This window comes from Saccopteryx bilineata, chromosome 1 (assembly GCF_036850765.1).
Source record: "Saccopteryx bilineata isolate mSacBil1 chromosome 1, mSacBil1_pri_phased_curated, whole genome shotgun sequence".
Taxonomy (NCBI): Eukaryota; Metazoa; Chordata; class Mammalia; order Chiroptera; family Emballonuridae; genus Saccopteryx; species Saccopteryx bilineata.
In genome coordinates this window covers 388,140,744-388,160,608 of record NC_089490.1, presented here as the reverse complement: position 1 = coordinate 388,160,608, position 19,865 = coordinate 388,140,744, and the positions used below count along the sequence as shown (strand labels likewise).

Here is a 19,865-nt window from a genome sequence, read left to right as displayed (position 1 = left end):
GACGATCAGGCAGCCAGGGCCCCACTCCATCTTCGGATAAGACACATGCGTGTGCGTGCATCTGTGTGCGTGGGTGTGCATGTGAGTGTGATGGCAGAGGTGGTCCGCCATGGTTCTGGGCATCCCTTCTGAGTATGTCGAGCTGTAAGGCCTCAGCATCCCCTGGCCCAGAGCCATTTCAGTAGCTAATCACATAGGCGATCAAGTAGGTCAAGGTGGCCACAGCGTGAATACCATGCACTGGCTCGCTCTCTGGAGAAGGGAAACTGGCTTGTTTACTGCTTGCTACAAGAGGTGCTGAGTCCCTCGCCCTAAGTTCCGGGGCAGTGTAACCACTGTTGTCTGCACAGTCACGTCTAAGTCCCTCATGTCACCATGGTCCCTGGGGGTGGGGTAACTGGCACTACTATGCTGATGATTGTGCTGCTTGCTGTGCTGTAATCAACTGACTTGCTGATCCACGGAGTCTCAGCCACATTTAGCATCTATATCATGAAATTGGGGTTGTGTGCGTGTGTGTGTGTGTGTGTGCGCGCGCACGTGTCATTAGTGGCCATTTATTAAGAATTAACTATCTTCCCACATACTCCTTGACAGGCTCACATATGAAGGCTCATGCCAAGACCTTGATCTGAAGGGATTCAAAGGGAACCCGGCCTTTCTCGAGCACCTACTTTGTGCCGGGCCTCGTGCCGGGGGTTCCGCTTTTGTACAATCTCACTTAACCCTCTCCACGGCCCTGCGGCAAGGACTATGTTCCCTTCCCACATTCGGAGCAACGAGGCTCTGCCTGCAGCGCAGTCTCAGAAGAGCAACAGACGGGCTACCCAGACACAGCACTGAGGAAGTAAACAAAGAGTGAGATGATTTCTGAGAATGATACCTGTGAGTGCAAGTGGTGTGACCACTAATTATCAAAATTACTGTCTGTCAAGCTTGCCCGCACACACACGGGTGTTCTGGGGCTTCTCGGGCCACGGTGACAAGCTTATGGCGAGGAGGCACCATAGAACTGTGACACTCCACCAGGGAGGTGAAGCTGGCAGGGACCCGAGACCATTATCGGTCCCCCAGGAAGGAGGCAGGAGGAGGGGCCCAGGTTTGGCTGGTGGGCTCTGTGCGGGGTGTTCCATGCATCCTCTAGAGCAGGGTAGTCAACCATTTCATACCTACCGCCCACTTTTGTATCTCTGTTAGTAGTAAAATTTTCTAACCGCCCACCGGTTCCACAGTCATGGTGAAGTAACTTTAAAGTAGGGAAGTAACTTTACTTTATCCAGTTTATAAAGCAGAGTTACAGCAAGTTAAAGCATATAATAATAATTACTTACCAAGTACTTTATGTCGGATTTTCGCTAAGTTTGGCAGAATAAATCTTTATAAAACAACTTACTATAGTTAAATTTATCTTTTTATTTATACTTTGGTTGCTCCGCTACCGCCCACCATGAAAGCTGGAACGCCCACTAGTGGGCAGTAGGGACCAGGTTGACTACCACTAGAGGACATCTATTCATTCACTCGTGATGTGTCCGTGTGTTGTCGAGTGCTAGGCACTGGCCTAGGTGTGGGGAACCCCGAGGGAACTAGGTCCCTGCCCTCAGGAGACTCACAGCCCAGGGAGAGTGTCTGGAGCTTTTCCTGCTGGCATCCATTCACCCTCTGGCACCAACCTCCCTGATGTCCTCAGGAAGAACCCTTCTCCAAACACTCTACTCGGGATAGGAACATGACCAAGGACCAACCAATCAGCGTTCCCAGCTACAGGTCATAGAGAAAGACGTAGGGAAGGGTCCAGGGCTCAGCCAATCATGAGCAGCATTGGGGGATTGGGGGAGTCTGCTGAAAAGAGGGGCTGCTGAGAGCATAGAAGGTAAGTGTGAATCTGCTGGAAGCCTGTCCCTGAGCCACTGCATAGGACAGTCTGCCTAGGAATAGAGCCAATGCAGAAAAATGCAGAGGAAGATGGATAGAACATGCCCTGATGGCACCGTGTGAGCCCCTGGATCCAACTGCGTATGAAGCTATAGATGCCTGGAAGTCTCACTTGGCTGAGCCTATACATTCCATTTTTGCCTAATCCTGCTTGACTTGAGTTTCTGTCTGATTGTATCTGGTTCTTTCCACAACCTAGTGAGTACAGTTTTGCTTTCTTTTTTTTTTCAGATAGAAAATGGAAGCTCAGAGAGGTTAAGTGGCTTGAACAGGCTGCACAGCAGGTGTCTGGAGTCTAAGTGAAAGCCCATGCCCTTTCTACTACTTCATGGTGGGGTGGTGATAGCTACCACTGTGGGGGAGGGGCGGAATAGGGTCTTTTCTGGCAGGAAGTGAAAAGACTTCCTAGGAGCAGTGACCACTGAGGGATAATTAGAACGAGACCCTGCTCCAATCAGAGACAGGGCTGTAGAGAGGCGACAGAAGAAAGGACCCACAGGTTACAAACTGGCAGCTGTATTGCCCCAACTTTTATTGTTGCTTTAGTTGTCAACGTTGAACAAAGAGAAGATTTCAGGTAAACACGGCTGTTCAGCGCTTCTGGAAAATTAGAAGCACCAGGGCCACCAGGAAGACAGTCCCAGGTGGCAAGAATGTTCTGGAGCAGGTGGTGGAGGCCCTGCTCGGGGCACTTAACCTCCAGAACCCCAGCTGGCCGCTGGCAGTCAGGTCCTCCCCTACCTGGGCTGGGGGCTGGAGTTTGCAGCCTGCACAGCACAAACCAGAATGCCATGTGTCCCCTATGAACCCAGCTGCGGGAGTTGGGGGTGCTGGGTTGGGACCTCGCTGGCCTCCCAGCCTCTGCCCACCCTGGCTGCTCCCAAACCTCCAGTGCCCAGAATGGTTCCCGGCACACAACAGGGGCTCAATGAATATACACAGTTGTCCCTCAATATCTGAGGGGAATTAGTTCCAGGACCCTCATGGATACTAAAACCCTCAAGATGCTCAAGTGACTTCCCTGATATAAAAGGGCATAGTATTTGCATGTAACCTACACACATCCTCCTTAGACTTTAAATTAACCTCCAGATGTCTATACAATACCTAATACAATGCAAATGCAATATAAATAGTTGTTATACTGTATTGTTTAGGGGATAATAACAAGTAAAAAAAGTCTATACCTGCCACCACGGTGGGCCTAATTCCATAGTACATGCCAGCAACAATATTACATCTTTTTCCCTCGAATATTTTCAATCCCCAGTGGGTTGAATCTGCAGTACCTGGTGAATGGAAGAAAATGAGAGGGTGCGAACTGGAAGCTTCAAGGACTGCTTCACAGAGACCCTGGAAACCCCATCCCAGGGGCCTGGGAGGATGGAGGGGGTGGGTAGAGGCAGCGCTGTGCAGAAGCTGGAACCTGGAGGGGGTGGGTAGAGGCAGCGCTGTGCAGAAGCCGGAACGTGGGCTCTGGAGTGAGACTCCTTGGGTGCGAATTGGGACTCCATCACCTGCTGCTGTGTCACCTGGGGAGGTGATTTCACCTCCTGTGCCTTTAGCGACTCCTCCATAAAGTGGAGCTGGTACTAGTCAGATAGGGTTGTTGTGAGCAAAGGGGTGAACAGGCAATAAGTAACTATGAGCACCACCTCTCCCACTGACTCCCTGACCTTGGGTAAATTGCTTCCTTCTCTGAGTCTCAGTTTACCCGTCAGTATGGTGAAGCAGTGAGCTCTGATTCCTGTGAGGCTGTGACTGAAAACTCAGCACTCGTGCAAACGCCTGGCACTGCCCCACAGAGGGGCGCCCCGCAGGTCACAGGGGTCTCTCTGCTAAACCACACCACCGCTAAAATCAAAACAGATCATCACGGTAAAACCATTTGATTCCAGATTCCTTTAGATTTAGCCAGGTTCCAGCCCCAGGATCACTTGATTCCAGATTCCTTTAGATTTAGCCAGGTTCCAGCCCCAGAACACGCTGTGGTTCATTTACCCCAGACCATGATCACCCAAAGGCCCAGGGACACAGCTGGGAGAAGCCGGCCCTCAGGGGCCCCGGCTGGTCCCTCCCTGAGTGTCCTGTTCTTGCTGCCGAGAGCCCACAAGCTGTGCTCGCCACGGGTGTTTCTCTGTGGCCGGGGCTGGGCATCCAGCTGGCAGAGCTGTTTCCATTTCTCTCACACGCCCCCAGATGGGAAATGATTCATGAAAACCAAGAAGGTAAAATTAGCCCAAAGGCTGCCGAGTAATTTATGCAGCCAACAGCCCCGGGAGTGGGGGGTGGCCCACGCAGCCAGCTCGGTGTGGCCTCCCAGCCTGGCCAGCAGAAGCCGTTCTTTCTGGGGTCTTCTATTTCTGGACTCGGCCTCCAGGGCTGTTGGCAGGGCTTCTGGAGCTTTCTCCGAGTCCCGTTTCGCCACCCTCGGGAGACCCATGCACACCGCTCGGGACCTGCTAAGTATCGGCAGGGTGCTGGGGGACGTGCAGACGTTTCCTCCGCACCTCCACCTCGGGAGGAAAGTGTCACCTCCCCTGTTTTACGGGTGAGATAAGTAGGTGGCCAAAGGTATGTGGCAGAGTCTGAATCCAAACCCAGATCTCATGAATTCCAAAAGCGGTGCTTCCCCGCAGCCCCGCTCTGGGCGTTGTCTGCCAAACGCCGAGGTCTCGGGGTGGGGCGGAGAAGTTGATCTTTTGGGGGGTGACTCCTTGGCAGGCCCCGCCACACCCTGACTGACAGGTGTGTCTCAAGACTGTTCAATACCAGAATCTCGTCCTCAACTCCAAGCCCAGTCGTTCCAACTAGTAAGGTGGAGGGTCCCCAATATCCCAGGGGCTGAGATAAAGCCAGTCCTGGCCCTGAGTGCCAGTCATACCCCTTAAATGCTGGATAGAAAAGCCCCATGGTCTCACTTTATAGGGCCCAGAGAGGGAAAGGGACTTACGCGAGGACACACAGCAAACCTGAGGTGGAGTCTAAGGACGGACCCGCATCTCCTGAGCTCTGCCGCAGACAGCCTGCTGTCAGCTTTTACAGAAGAGCAGATCTGAACTGAGTCCTTCCATGCTGGGGCAGCTGAGGTGGGGGTCTCCCCTGAGACCTCAAGGGCCCCCAGTACGGTCCTGCCCCAGACGTCGGCCCCCATTTTTGGAACCCACAGGGAATACCTAGCAACTGAGAGGGTCCCTTGGAAGGCAGCAGGTGAGGCAGACCAGAACCCCACTCCACGTCTGTGGGAACCCGGACACGTCGCCTCTCCTGCCCAAGCCCGAGTAAAAGGCGGGCTTAGAAGTTTACAAGATAGTGTGCGTGTGAACCACCCAGCAGGTAGAGAGCGTTCCACAGGAATGCAAGGGTCCCACACGAATGTGGTCACGGTGCTCACCCTCAGCCCCTCTGGCCCCTGGCTTTTTCCAGGGGAAGCCCAAGGCCAGCCACGGGTGACACCCCACAGACACCCATGCAGAGAGAACTTGCCTCTGTCCCCTTGGGGCAGGCAGCTGAGTGCCAGTGTGACAGCTCAGAGCACCACCACCCACTCCCAGGACACAGTTCAGAGCAGCTCGGTGGCACCGTCTCCCCAGAGTGACCACAGCTGCATGGCCCAAGCCCTGAGCTCAGCGCCGGACCATCAATGCCCTGGGCCCTCAATGCTGGCGGCTCAGTCCTCATTTTACAGTGAGAAAACTACCATTCGGACAGGCGCGTCGCTGCCCTGGTGACCCTCCTAGCTGTAAGAGGCATTGCATCAGCTCACACACAAGCCTTGGAGCCACAGTGCCCGGGTTCCGATCCCAGTTTCACCCTCATTCGACCTTGGGAAATCACTTTGCCTCTCCAGGTTGCAGTTTCCTCAGCTGTAAGTGGAAAATAATAATAGCATTTACCCCCGAGGTTATTCTGAGGATTCAGTGAAATATTTCAGGTCAAGACTTAGACGAGCACCTGTCACATAGTTTGTGCCCGATAGATATAAGCAGTTATTGTTGAGCCAGGACCCAAGCCCACATTCCCTCTGATACCAATGACCATGCTTTTAACTTGAAGCTAGGCGAGGTCAATGTGTTTGGTGTGACCCAGCAGCATGATTGGTGAGGGTCTATGTCTAGAATGCGGAGGTGGTTTGAGCTTCCCTGTGCCAGCTGCCAGCTGCCAGCTCAGACCTGGCCCTGGGCCTTTCTGAGCTTTGCCTTCTCTAGTCTAAAATGGGCCCAATGATGACTGCCCTCCTGCCTCCCTGGGAGAAGTACTCAGAGACCCCTGGGTGGCTGCAGCCCCTGCCCACACCACAGGACAGGCTCAGAGGGCACGCCCCCTCCCTAGCAGGGCGGATGCCTCAGCTGCAGCGGCCACGCTGTCCCCCGCCACCTCTGGCTGCAGAGAAGATCGGCGGCTGATGCTGGGGAGGGGCTGGGCCCCGGGCCAGTGGCGGCACTTCTCGCCTCTCAGGAAATAATCCCAGCCATCCGCGCTCACTGACCACACATGCCACTGCCCAGAGGGCAAGAGGTCAAGCACGGCTGCCTAGCTGGGCACCTTCTGCCAAGACTGTCACACTGGGGGGCCTCGTGAGAAAGTACTGCACTGGAGGCAGGTGGCTTGGGTGTAGTGCTAACTGTCAGTGGCTAACTGTGTGGTTTTGGGGAAGACGCTTAACCTCACTGAGCCTGTTTCCACATCTGTGAAATGGCCGTGGCCCAGGCTGCCTGTTGCAGAGGAGGTGGTGAGAAACTGGTTAGATGGTGGCCTAAAGGTGGTTTTTGAAGGCAGGCTTGGGGGTGTCATGAGGAAAAGGCCCAGGATGAAATATACAATCACCTGCAGCGGGTTGCCCCCGACGACCCGTGCCTGGACAGCCGGTGTAGCCTGGAGAGGCCCCGGTACTCCCGGGGGAGAGGCTGGCCCCAGGCTGCTTTCTTCTCCTGCCCACCGTGCAGGCCAGCGGGGATCAGATCCCCGGCCACAACGGGCCCCATTGAGAGCCGGTAAATCTGCCCGGGGTGTGGGGTTTCGCTACCAGGCTCCTAGCCACCACTGCCGAGCGAAGGGTCAGGCTGACCTCCTTCCCTCCACCTGGGCCCGGGTCCAGCGTCGGCGGGGCCAGCCTGGGCAGGAAGGCGATGCCCGCTGCATGCCCAGGCAGCAGCCCCCTCTGGGAAATCTGCGGGCAGTGGGATGGAGCCATGGCAAAGGCTGGAGCCCTCCCAGGGGGCCCACTGGGGACGCAGGTCCTCGGCGCAGAGTGGGGTCCGAAGCTAATGCAGACGAGAGAGTCGGGATAATAACGCCACTGCGACTTTACTGTTTGCCTGGCATGCATTCTGCACCTCCATGTCTTAGCTTACTTAGTCCGCACAGCAGCTCAAGGCAATAGCATCAAGGAGGTGGATGCAATTATCATCTCTAGTTGACAGAGGCTGAAACTGAGTCGCAGAGATGCTAAGGAGCACCCCCAGAAAGACCAGCATTTGAACCAAGGCATTCGGACTCCTGAATCCACTTACCACCATCAGAGTGGGGTCACTTGAACGTGCCTTTTGAGTAAGAGCAGAGAAATCTAGGAACAGTGTGGGACCCACAGGGAGAAGATTGCTTCCGTGCAAAGTCTCAGCGGACAGATTTTAAATAGTGTTCAATATATTTTTTTAAATGCAACAAGCTCCCAGAACCCAGCAGTAGCTACTCTAGATATGCCCAGGGAGGCATACAAGAATAAAATCAGAATTAACCCAAATGTCCAGCAGTCAGAGAATGGCTAAATAAGTAATGACGATCCTCTTCAAAACCACTGTGCATCGGTAAAAAGACAAGAGAGAGGAGCTCGCTGGGTAAAATCATCACTAGACTTCCTAGATCCAAAGTCAAGTGAGTAAAGCAATTTGCAGAATGACTACGTGTGCATATAAAACCACGCACACACACACTGCAAGGGTACATATTCCTGCAGTGTGGCAACGTATAGAAAAAGATCTAGGAGGGTACCTAACAAAGTAGTAACTGTGATGGTTGACCGTGCAGAGGAAGCTTGGCCCTTCTGATCCTCAAGCTTCATCAGGAGCAAGGCCCTCAGTCTCCCGCAGCAAGAGTGGCTTTAAAGTGCACAGAGCATCAGATGCCAGAGAGGGAGAGGCGGCAGCCGTGAGCCCTCGCTGTGACTCAGTCAGAGGGGCCCAGGCCAGCCATGGAGAGTCCATCTCCTGCTGCCCAGCCTCTCCCAGTGACTCCTGGCCCAACCTCTGTCCCAGCCGCCCCCGACCCTGGCCTGCACGCCCTGTGTCAGCCCATGTCTCTGGGAGGAAACCACACTGGGGCAAGAGTTCAGGAGGTAAAGAGGAGGAGAAAGTGGATGTGGAAAGGTCACGGGGCTGATCACCCCTGACTGTGACACTGAGCCAGCAACCATTGAGCCCTAACCCCTGAGAGGCTGAGCCCAGCTCTGGGCAGACCCCCAGCCCTCGTCTGGCACTGGCCCCTGACAAATATAATATAACACGTAAATGTCAATGTAGTTTTTACCTTCAAGACAGCTATGTGCTCAAGAGAAGAGCTAAGAAATATGGGTCTGAATCCCAGCTGTGCCCCTGACTTCCTACAAGATCTTGACAAAGTCTGAATCCCCTGGAGCCTCAACTCCCTCATCTGCAAAATGGGCTCATAGCATCTACCTCCCCCACCTGCTGTGTAGAAAAAATGAGATGAATCCACATAGCCTCTGTGAGAGCCACTCGGACTCCCACAGAATGTGCGGCTCCATCTACACCGTGGACACTGGCCCCTGAGAAGAGGAGGTGGAAACAACTGAGCTCCAAAACCAGACACACTTTCTGCAGGTCTGGGAGGACCGGTGGCTGGCCCCAGGCAGGCCCCGGAAAGGAACCAGGCAGAGGGATTCTCCCGCAGAGAGAAAGGCAGAGCAGACGGGAGAGAGTCCGAAAGGCCAGTGGAGCCTTTCTTGGCCACTGTCCTGGGCCAGGGGCCAGGGCGCTCGAGGAGGGCAGCGAGCCACAGGCATGTGCCAGGGAGGAGTCTGGTTTCTACCTGAAACTGGGGGAGGGGCCCCTTGGAGCCAGGCCAGTGAGTCCTCGCCTCACCGGTAGCCCAGGGAACTGGGGCAGGGGCCAGCGATGGACGACAAGGGGAATCAAGGAGAAGAAGAGCAAAGGGCATGGCCTTGGGGGATCTGATCTGGGAGGTGAAGCAGCCCGGGCCATGCAGACACTCAGGAGTCCTGTGGGGAGAGGGCGCGCATGGCCTTGGAGGATCTGATCCAGGAGGTGAAGCAGCCTGGGCCACGCAGACACTCAGGAGTCCTGTGGGGAGAGGCGCGCATGGCCTTGGAGGATCTGATCTGGGAGTGAAGCAGCCTGGGCCACGCAGACACTCAGGAGTCCTGCGGGGAGAGGGCGCACTGAGGAGCAAGGAGCTGCCCCCGGCACACACAGAGAAAGCACCGGCTCTGGGACTCCGCAGTAGTAGGACAAGCCTAGTGCGGTTCCGCTGCCCAGAGCTGCCTTGCCCCACCTCCAGGAGACCCTGGGGCTACGGCAAGGGCTGTGTCCAGCATGGCACCAGCCCAAGGCAGAGAGCCAGGGAAGTCTAAGCACTCACACCTCCAAGAACGACCAAGGCCACTGTCAAAACCAAAGCATCTCAGTGCCTCTTGGCTCTAGATCTCGCATGTGGACAGGCTGTGAACGCCTGCCGAGCCCCATCCCATGGATCCTAGGCAGCTGGAGTCCCCCTTGAAAGGCAGCCAGCCAGCCTGGCCTGCTGCATGGGGCCCAGCTAACAGGGAGCTGCAGGGAGTGAGCAGGGAGGCTGGGCCACCCTGAGCAGGGGCCCTGGAGAGGAGGGTGGAGGTGGGGCCGGCGGAGGGAGCTTCCCACAGCTCCCTCCCAGGAAGGCTGGCACTCTCCGAGTCCTGGTGGCCACGCGCAGGCCCAGGCACAAGGTGATCTATTCCCAGCAGCCCCAGGACAGGACAGGTCAGCTCCAGGGACAGGGGGCTGCACCAGGGCCAAGGACCATGGCAGCAACTCCCGACAATGAGCTGTCTGCTCTGTTGAGCCGGCCCAGGGTGGGACATTAACTATTCCTCACTGCCTCGAACTAGTGTTTACTCCTCAGCCCTGGCCCTTCACAGGGTTCCTGCAGAAAGCAACGTTAGACCACCGTCCACGCTCACCTCCTAAACAGACCCCATGCCTCCACACGCCAGGCTCCCGGTGTCTGCCCCACCACCGACCTTAGCCTCAAACTTCAGCCCTCCCTCCTCCTGCTTACACTCCTGAGCACGACTCTGGTCTCCTAGGTGGCCGGCACACCCACTCTGACAGTGGACTGCACTGGCTGCTTGCTTAGGGCAATGGGGCTAAGGATACTGCCAATCTTTAAGGGCCAGCCAGCCACACCAGACACCAACCGCCTGACCAGGACAGCCTGGGAAAGCCTGCCACTCACAGCGGGGAACGCCTGCCAATCCAAGCGGGACGGATGGACTCACAGGGCAGCCTGGCTGAACTACGGGGCTGGCTGCCCCAGAAGGGACAAGGAGAGGCCGCTCACCAGCACCTGGCTCCACTGGGCACCAGGAAACACCATTCCGGAGGTGGAAGACCCAAAGGAAACACAGCCGCATGGCTCCTTCAGTCTTTCAAAGCACCTACTTAGCTGTGATCTTATCTCCTGCCTCACTCCCACTGCCTCCAGGACCGTCCCCAAGTCTCAACTCCTTAGCCTGGCATTCAAAGCCTTCCCAGTCTGCCTCAAACCTGCCTCTCCAGGGAGGTCTCCCCACCTCTTCTCCAAACACTCCAGATCACTTGCCATTCCTTGAACCACAGGATCCTTGCATTGTCTGCTTTTGCACATACTGTTCCCAGTGCCTAAAGCGCCCTTCCCTCTTCCTACACCTGGCACACTTCCATTTCTTCTTCAAGGTTCAGCTCAGCAGCACTTCTGGGAAGCCTAACCGACACTCCCCCTCCCCCAGGGCCTGTGGCAGAATCACTCGCTCCCCTCCCCACATCCCTCAGCAAGTAGGGCACTTCCTACCTTCAATCACAATTAGGATCTGGGCCAGAGCTGCTCAACTATTTGTGGTAAAGAGACTTTTTTTTTTTAAGTTTTCCAATCTGTTGCCAACTGATGCGTTTGTAAATTACAAAAAAAAAAAAAACAGTGACACAGCAACGCCAAGTTGTGATATGAGTTTCTCACCATTTATTCTCCATCCTGTACCTGTCTCGGTGCAGATCAGCTCACAGACGGGCAGGGCTCTGCGGACCACTCTCTGGGGCACTGACGGGGCCCTGCGCCCGGGGTCCCCCAAGGAACCTGCGAGCCTCAGGGTCCATCAAGTCATGTGTCTATGCTTGGACCTCCAGGACCAAGGGGCGCTCCATCAGCTGACCCAAATATTGAACAGGAAGGTCCCAACACCCTGAATTACGGGCGGTCCCTGTGTGCTAGGCATCCCCATTTTTCAGGTGAGCACACAGAAGCACAGACAGGGTGACTAGCCTGACACCCCAGCTGGCCAACGTTGTATTTATTTCTCCACACCCCCCAGCTTCACGAAGCACACCCGTGGGACCTGCAGGGCCTCTGGGCCACCCTCCGTCCTGGCACAGGCTCCTGACAGCACTGCCCACTGCAGTAATCGTGAGGCAGCCCCAGGCAGTGGCGAAGAGTTCGGACTCCAGAATCAGAGACTGGGCTCAACAGCCTTTCGTAGCTGTGTGACCTTGGGTAAGCACTTCATTCCTCTGGGCCTTGATTTCTCCTCTGTAAACTGAGGCTTGCACCAGCGTCACGGAGCAGCACGCTGCGTTAGGCAGGGCCCACACATACCTCTAAGCCTCATCCAGGCACGGCTAGTGTTTATAAAAGGTCCGGGATAACCCAGCCAGAAACTTTGCCCTGGATTCTTCCTTTCTGCTCAGCCTCGTCTTCTCTTGGGCTAAATTCTTCCCTGGCTGCTAAGTTTGCTGATTTCCTTCGAGGATTTCACCTCCCTGCCCTCTTTTTTTCTCGAGCTAAGGGGCTTCTCCTTTCTCCCCCTTTCCCCTCCCTGGTATACCTTGAACTTCTGATTCTTTTCACTTCTGCATAACGCAGCGTGCTGCTCCATGACGCTGGTGCAAGCCTCAGTTTACATCCACAGTGCAGCCCTTCACTGTCTCAACCCAAACAGGGTGGCATTTTCAGGGCAGCTCAAGGTCCCTCCTCAGACCACCGATGTTCCAGAGGGAAAGCCAGAAGGGCCTGGTATTTGAGGAAGAAGTGAAAAAAAGGAGGATGGCCCTAGACAGCAACCTCCTTCCTGCCCGCCCACCCACTCACTCAGCCCACCCTCTCTGTTCTTTGGGCCATGACCACACGGAGCCCACCCCCTCTGTTCCTTGGGCCATGACCACACGGAGCCCACACCCTCTGTTCCTTGGGCCATGACCACACGGAGCCCACCCCCTCTGTTCCTTGGGCCATGACCACACGGAGCCCACCCCCTCTGTTCCTTGGGCCATGACCACACGGAGCCCACCCCCTCTGTTCCTTGGGCCATGACCACACGGAGCCCACCCCCGCTGGCTCAGCCAGCTGCCCCCTGGAGAGGTCCCTGGGGCTGCTCCCCAGACTCCTCAGCCGGCCCAGAGACTCCCAAGCCAGCCATCTCTGTCCCCTGAACACTGAGCAGCAGGATCCTTCCTGGCCCTCACCCTCATCCCTTGGGAAAAGTATGATCGTGGAAGGAGCCACCCTGGGAAAGCTGACATTGTGGGGGTGGTTCCATATTTATCCGCTTGGTGACGTCCATACCAGCCCAGCTCGGTGCCCGAATCAAATTCATCTTCTCGCCTGTCGGTCCTCCTCTTGCCTGGACCCCGCCATAGGCGTGGGAGGAGGAGGAGCCCACTGGTCACGACCCGCTCTGCACCCCGAGTTCCCTCACGCAAGTTGCCCGAGGTGAAGTCCTGCCAATGCAGATATTCAAGAAGTGGCCAGACAGCCTCTCCTTTAGGAGGGCAGGCATGGAGGCTGAGCCAGACGCTCTCAGAGGTCCCCACTCTGCTGTGCTTCCAGGAGGAGAAGGGCTGGGGGGCAGAGGAGGATCTGGGGAGAAGGCGACGGTGGGCAGAGAATCCGGTCTCCCTTTGGGCCAGGCGGGGTAGGAAGAGGGGGGTGGAAGGGGAAGCATCAGAAGGTATCGCAGGCCCCAGAGGCCCAGTGCCCCCGTTGGCACACAGCGTCCCCGCCCCTCTGCACCCCCCTCGAGCTGAGCCAGATGCTGAGGCACAGGATGGCCAGCGGCCCCTGCGCTCTCCACGTCCGCCCCTGGCCAGTGTCACTGCATCGGAGGCTCTTGGTCTGCCCGGATGTGCCTGCCAGTCTGACCCATGAAGTTCCCAGGATGGAGACTGGGCCTGAAAACCAGCATGCAAGGCAAAAGCTTATAAATCAAATCCTGTGTTTAAAGCGCCCAGGGGACCTGCTAGGAGTTGTTATGTAACAAGGCAGTGACTCCTAAGGATTCCTTTATAAACGTGGGATTCTTGCGGAGACTGGAAAGATTAGATTACGGCTGGGAGATGTGGAGCTAGTCACTTAACCTCTCTGAGCCTGAGTGTCTCTGCCCATAAACGCGATGTGGAAGCCACCTCATGGGTCTTATCAAGTGCCCTTGTGCTCCATACATGTTCCTCTTAAACTCTGGTCCTGAAAACACAAAAGTAAAAATCCTCTTCCACAGAATGTAGTGCAATACTGTTTCCATTTACAGAAACTGAAACCGAAGCCCAGACGTGCTTGACCTTGAACACAAGCCTGAAGGTGCGGTCGGGTCACCTCTGGGGAGAAAGACTTCCATGACGTCTGCGCTGTCCTGTGTGCAGGCACTGCTGTCTCAGCAGGAAGGAGCACAGGATTGTTTCTGTGCCCCGGGGCATGCCTCTCCTCTGGTCATGAGTTCACACCTGAGGAAGCAGGCCAGAGCTGGCCCTATGCTGTGCTACACACTGGTACTTGGGACTTCTTTCTCTGAGGCCTCGATGAAGCCAGCACTATGATCACCTCCGCTTTCCAGATGAGGGAACAGGTAACCCCAGAGGGCAGCCTCTTGTCCAGGTCTGCCAGCTGCCAAGGGGCTGGACAGGACTGAACCTGAGGTCCCCCCCCCCAGTTTCCTCTCACTTTCCCTCTCCCTGACAAGAGGACAGCCCAGGGCACTTTGCCAGGTCTTATCTGGGGGTGCCCTGGCTACTCAGACACAGAAACCAGGCATAGCAGAGAAACCGTGGTCCCCAGAACTGTCCCCTCACCCACCCATTCTGAGCCCAGTGTGGAGGGCCCCCAACCTCCTCCTTTAGAATGACCCCCACCAGGCCCTCTTCCTCCTCCTCCTCCTCCTCCTCTCCTGCCTTGATGACCGCAATAGCCTCCTGATCGGTCTGCCCGCCTGCAGCCTCACACCCAAGCTGCTGCCACTGCTGCCGCCCTCTCGGACCTGGATCTGATCTCAGCGTGGGCTCTCTCTTCATACAACTCTCTGCGGCAGCTGCAGCCCCACGGACTGAGTGTGAACTCCTCAGCATGGTGGGCACAACCTTTTACAACCTGGCTGGGGAAAAATATCCGGGTTAGACAGGAGGGCACAGAAGCCAGGCGGCTTGGGTTCGAATTCCAGCCCTACCGCCTACCAACTGGGGCACCTTGGGAAAGTTATTCCACCTCCCTGAGCCTCAATTTCCTACTTGCCCTAAAGAATGGGGAAATAACAGTACCAATATCGGGGTTCTACTGAGAAGATTAAGTGAAAAATGAGACAATACACATAAAGCACTTTGCATGTAGTAAATTCTCAATTCATTCACTCATTTCACACATATCTGATGCCGTACTATGTGTTAAGCCCTGTTCATATAGCAGTGACTCAAACTGAAAAAAACTCAAGCTCTCTAGGAACTTACATTATAATTAAGGGAGTCAGTCAAAAACACAATAAATAAGTCAAACGGAGCACACACGCGCTAGATACTAATGGGAAAAAACCCAGGGAAGTGGGACAACGGGGTATGGGCTGCAATGTTAAACGGAAGAGTGCTGATGAGAAGATGGTATCTGAGCAAATCTGATGGAGGCGAGGGAGCTTGCCATAGAGGTAATGGGTTAGATTGTTCTAGGGAGCCCTGGTTGGATAGCTCGGTTGGTTGAAGTATCGTCCTGGAGTGCAGAGGTTGCTGGTTCGATTACTGGTCAGGGCACATACAGGAACAGATCGATGTTTCTGTCTCTCTCTCTCTCCCCCTTCCTCTCCTGCTAAAAATCAATAAACAAAAACAAAAACAAAAAAAGGACTGTTCTAAGGAGTGGGAACAGCCAATGCAAAGGTCCTGAGGCAGTCAAGACTGGTGTTAGTCATATTATTATTATTATTACTGTTATTCTTTTCCAGCCTCATCTACCTCCACTTCATCCCTGACACACACTCTGCAGCCAAATGAACTCTGAGAACCTCTCCAAACCCTTCTATGGGCCGTGCCTTTATACAAGCCATACCCCATGTGGGAATACCTATCCCCTCTTTGCTTTCCAAATCCTACTCGTCCTTCAGCTAAAAGACCTCCTCCTCAGGGAAGCGTTCCTAGACTTGGTCCATGGCCCTCTCCCTTGCATCCTTCTGCTATAGCCTGTCATTGCCTGCCTGGTTAACTGCCCACCTCCCACGCTGGTCTGTGAGTTCTGTGAGGGAAGTCTGGGGTCCACACTGCACCCCGAGCTTAGCACAGGGCCTGGCACAGGTTACGTCTGCGTACACCGTCCATCGGATGAATGAACGAAGGACTGAAGGACACCTCGGGCCCCCTTCTTGCAGAGCCTTAGCCCAGAGACACGGCCACCAGTGTGGCAGCAGTGAGGCAACACAGGCCTTTCCAACACAGATACAAATCTGCAATAGGAAACGGGCTTTTTAAAAATAACAGCACATTTTTCTTTCTTCTTCATTGTTATGGTTTTTTGTTTTTTTTTTCTTTCTGCATGGCTTACTTTTCCGGTGCAACCCCTGGGCCAGCTGCAGGGAAGCCCCTCCCAGGCCCCACTCTGAGAACATGGGCCCTGGGGCCTCTAAGAGCGCCGGAACTTCAGCAGGGGTGGGGATGTACCAGATGGTTCCAGACCAGCCCTGGCACCAAGGCCAGCAGGAACCTCTGAGCCAGAACCCCTTTGCTCAAACCCCAATGTTGGGGTGGGGGGGTGTTACCGCCTGGAAACTGATTCTCCAGTGAAGGATTTATAACCTGATGTGACATTTCCAAAGGGGCTTCTCCTTGGCAGTCTGCAGTTCTCTGTCCCTAGGAAGTGACATCAGGTGGCAAAGGTTCCAATTCTGGCCATACCACTGTAAAACCCCGGACCCCTCACTTCACTTCTGCAGCCCCCGTCTCCTCATCTGTGAAATGGAAATACTGATCCCCCCCTTGTGGAGCTGTTCCCTCCCTAGGGCAATGGCATGTTTAGTGCATTCCTGGCACACAACAAACCTCCCATCAACATTAGCTGCCTCCCTCATCATTATCTTCATCATCCCTGGATTTCCTACTGTGCGAGCCCTTCCCTGAATCACATTCTCTCCAGATCAGCAGAGACCTCAATGCTCTGTTAAACCTCACACTCATTAAGTGAGAGGGGCATTAAGAACCACCCTTCTTCCACCACCTCTTGCCCTTTGCCAACCTCAACTCATTCATTAGATCACAACTGTTTCAGTATTCCAGAAAGAGTGGCCAGCAAGTGCAGGAGAGAACAAGGCTTGGAGTGCAGAGATTCGACGGAGGGTCGAAGATGAGGCCAAGGAAAGGGCAGGGGCCAGGTCATTCAGAGGCTTTTAGGCAGTAATTTGGTTCTTTATCCCAAAGCAGTAGAAATATTTTTCACGGTATTAAGCAGGGCATGAGAGGCCTGATGTGATCTTTGGAACAGACACTCTGTGGTGCTGACGCTGAGATTGGCATGGAGGGAAGGTTGCAGGTGGGCAGTGAGGAGGCTGTTGCTGATGTCTGGAAAGAGAAGCCGGGGGAAGAGATAGAAAGAAGTGGACAGATTCTATATAGAGGTTAAGGCTCCCTAACTCTGGAGGTGGAATGAATTGGGGTGGGGGAACAGAGGCACCAAGCTTTCTGCCTGAGGGTTAGTAGGATGGTGGTAGCCTTGGCCAAGATCAGAGTCCTGGAGGAGGTTTAGGGAGAAAGATTATAGAACAGCTTTGCACCCCGTGTGTTGCTCGCGACTGTGACACAGCCAAGAGGGCAGGCGAAGGAGGCAGCTGAATAAGCAGGTATGACTCCTGACACCTAGTCCCGTGGTTTTTACTTCCTTCATAATTGCCAGTAACCTAGAACCAGGGAAACCTCTCCCTCCCCCCTCTCCATGTAAGTACAGGTGAAGAAAGATTCAGATGACAGAAGCCTTATTTGACACCAAGGAGAACAAAGTTATGAAACACATCAATCCAGGAGGTCAAAGAACAGAATTGTAAGGCAGGTCAAAACAGCATATAAGTAATGGTTGTGATGGTTGAACAAAGGCTCCTGGGAGAAGTGAGGGGAGCCTCACATCTTTGAGAATGTCACTAGGGAAGGGAATCGGATTCTGCCCCAGCTGCTCCTTAAAGACCCTATCAGTTTGGGACTGCACAGACCTGGGTGGGGCCTGTCAATCAATTCTGTTATTCCCAGGATAGTATATTCTGCACTAATTTCAGGGAGAGAATTCAACACTTCTTAAATCATGTATCATCTGTGGGCTAGGCATTTTATCTCTGTCATTTCACTTGTCTCACACCTGCCTTGCCAGACAGGCTTTGTTGGCCCCATATTAGAGATAGAGAAGCAAGGTTCAGAGAGGTCAGGTAACAGTACCAAGTCCATGGTGGCACAGCTTTTAGGAGAAGAAAGGATACCAATGGAGAAGCCCCTTTCCATTAATCTAAAGCAAACTGCCAGGGTTGTATTCCCAGAAGGGAAGTTTTCAGATCAGTGCCCAGAGCACTCTGTTCTCTTAGAGGGCAAAGACCATGGCCCACCCCCTAGGAAAGGAGACAACAGCCCGTTAATTCTGGCCCATGCCCCGCCCCCCCCCATACTGGCCTTCCCCTCAAGGGGAATGTGGGCTAAAGCAAGCTTGGGTGCTACACGCAGTATGCTCCACGGAAAAATTCTTCTGCCCCAGGACAAAAAAAAATCCCCAAAGTTTATAGGGTTTCCAGGCATCAAGCGTAATCTCTCATTATTGTCTCCCGTCCCTGAGCACAAAGAACTGGGTGTGTTTCCTCAGCCACTCTGAATTATATACCATAGCCTTTCCCTACATGAAGAGGGAAGAGAGGTTTAACATTTTCCTCTCCCCAAGTCCCAGTCTATCCTGGGGGTCTAAGCCCCTATCGCCCAAACCGGTTCAATACACAAGCAACTTTCCAACTAGCATCGCCTAGCGCCCGAGACATCAGCATTCTCCCCGCAGCGACTCGCCTACGGCGTCCTGGCTTTAACAGGAGAAAGGTCATTGGCCGCGAAGTTTCCGCAGTTTCTGCATATGAGAGTACCTTGGGGATTGCGAGTGGGGAGGATGGAGGATACACTCCGAAGAGATTTCCCAAAGAGTCTACACCGCAACTATGACTTGAAATATATTAAAGAAAAAGCCTCCAGCTCAGCCACGTTTAGCGAGATATCATGAACCGCGATGGAAGAGGTGCCCACCGCATCCCGAAGGACCCCGGCCTGCGCATCACCCCCGGTGCCCAGCCGAAGGTGCCCCTAGAAGTAGGCCAGCGGCCGCGGCGAGCCCTCCAGCCTTCCGCGCCCCGCCCCGCGCGTGTCGCCGCGTTCTCATTCCAAACGCTGGGCCTGGGCCACCGCTCCCATTGGTCGGCGGCCACGTCCGTCAGCGGGAGGAACGTCCACGCAGAGAAAAGGCTACATTGTAACAAGGCGAGCGAAAGAGGAGAGAGCGGGGAGGAAGGAGGCGGGGGCGCAGGCGGAGGGGCGGCCCCGAATCCCGCAGCGGCGGCGGCGGCGGCGGCAGCAGCTACCTGCCTTGGGTTAACCCACCTCCGGGCCCGGGCGAGCCGCCTCCCCCCGGCCGCGGCCGCACCGCCGGCCCCCTGCTCCGCTCGCGCCGGCCCCCGGCCCCCCGCGTTCCCCGCAGCCGCTCGCAGCCCCTGCACCGGCGGCACCGCGCTCGCTGGCAAACTGCCGAGCGCTTTCCGAAGCCATTTTCAATGGCCACATTGGCTACCGGGCTGACTCACCTTCCCGGGAATGCTGCGGCAGCCGCGGGGCCCGGGCGGCGCGGGCGGCCCGGCGGGCGGCTCGGCGGAGGCGGCGCGGCCCCGGCTGGCGGCCCCCGCGGCGGGAGCGGCCGCGCTGCGGGCGCGCTGGTCCCCGGCGAGGCAAAGTTTCAGCGCCAGCCTCGGCGCGGCGGCGGCGGCGGCGGCGACTCGCTGCTGCTCTCCTCCCCTGCTTTGACCACCATCTTATTAGTACAGGAAATGACATGGAAAACGGAAGAAAGCGGCGTTTGGGGCAGACGCGGACCCCCCAATTCAGGGGCCGGAGCCGGGCCTCGGCAGCCGCGTCCCAGCCCGGCCCCGGAGAAAACTCCCGGAGCCCCTCGGCCCCCGCCCGCGCGCGGCCCGGAGGGGGGAACCTCGCTCCTCGGACCCAAAAACACGGGGCGAGTTTTATAATCCAGCCCGCGGAGAAATCGAGAAAAAAAATAAATAAATGAAAAAAGAAAATGTTAAAAGAACTTTCGAACTGGGACACTTTTTTCTTTCTTTCTTTTTTTTTTTTTTTTGTCGGAATTAAAAGTTTTAGAATGTAAAAATGTCCTTCCGTAGCGGGGGTTCCCAGGCTCTCTGTGTC

The 19,865-nt window shown here is 55.3% G+C and overlaps 1 protein-coding gene across 4 annotated transcripts in view; it reads right to left on the bottom strand.

The window, feature by feature from the left end:
* Nucleotides 1-19,652, bottom strand: part of PRDM11 (PR/SET domain 11) — an 81,745-nt gene extending 62,093 nt beyond the window's left edge. For all 4 annotated transcript variants that reach the window (XM_066251341.1, XM_066251344.1, XM_066251343.1 and 1 more), the window contains exon 1: nucleotides 19,250-19,652. The gene's annotated coding sequence lies outside the window, so the exon portion shown is untranslated. The remainder of the gene's footprint in view (nucleotides 1-19,249) is intronic.
* Nucleotides 19,653-19,865: the final 213 nt, after the last annotated feature.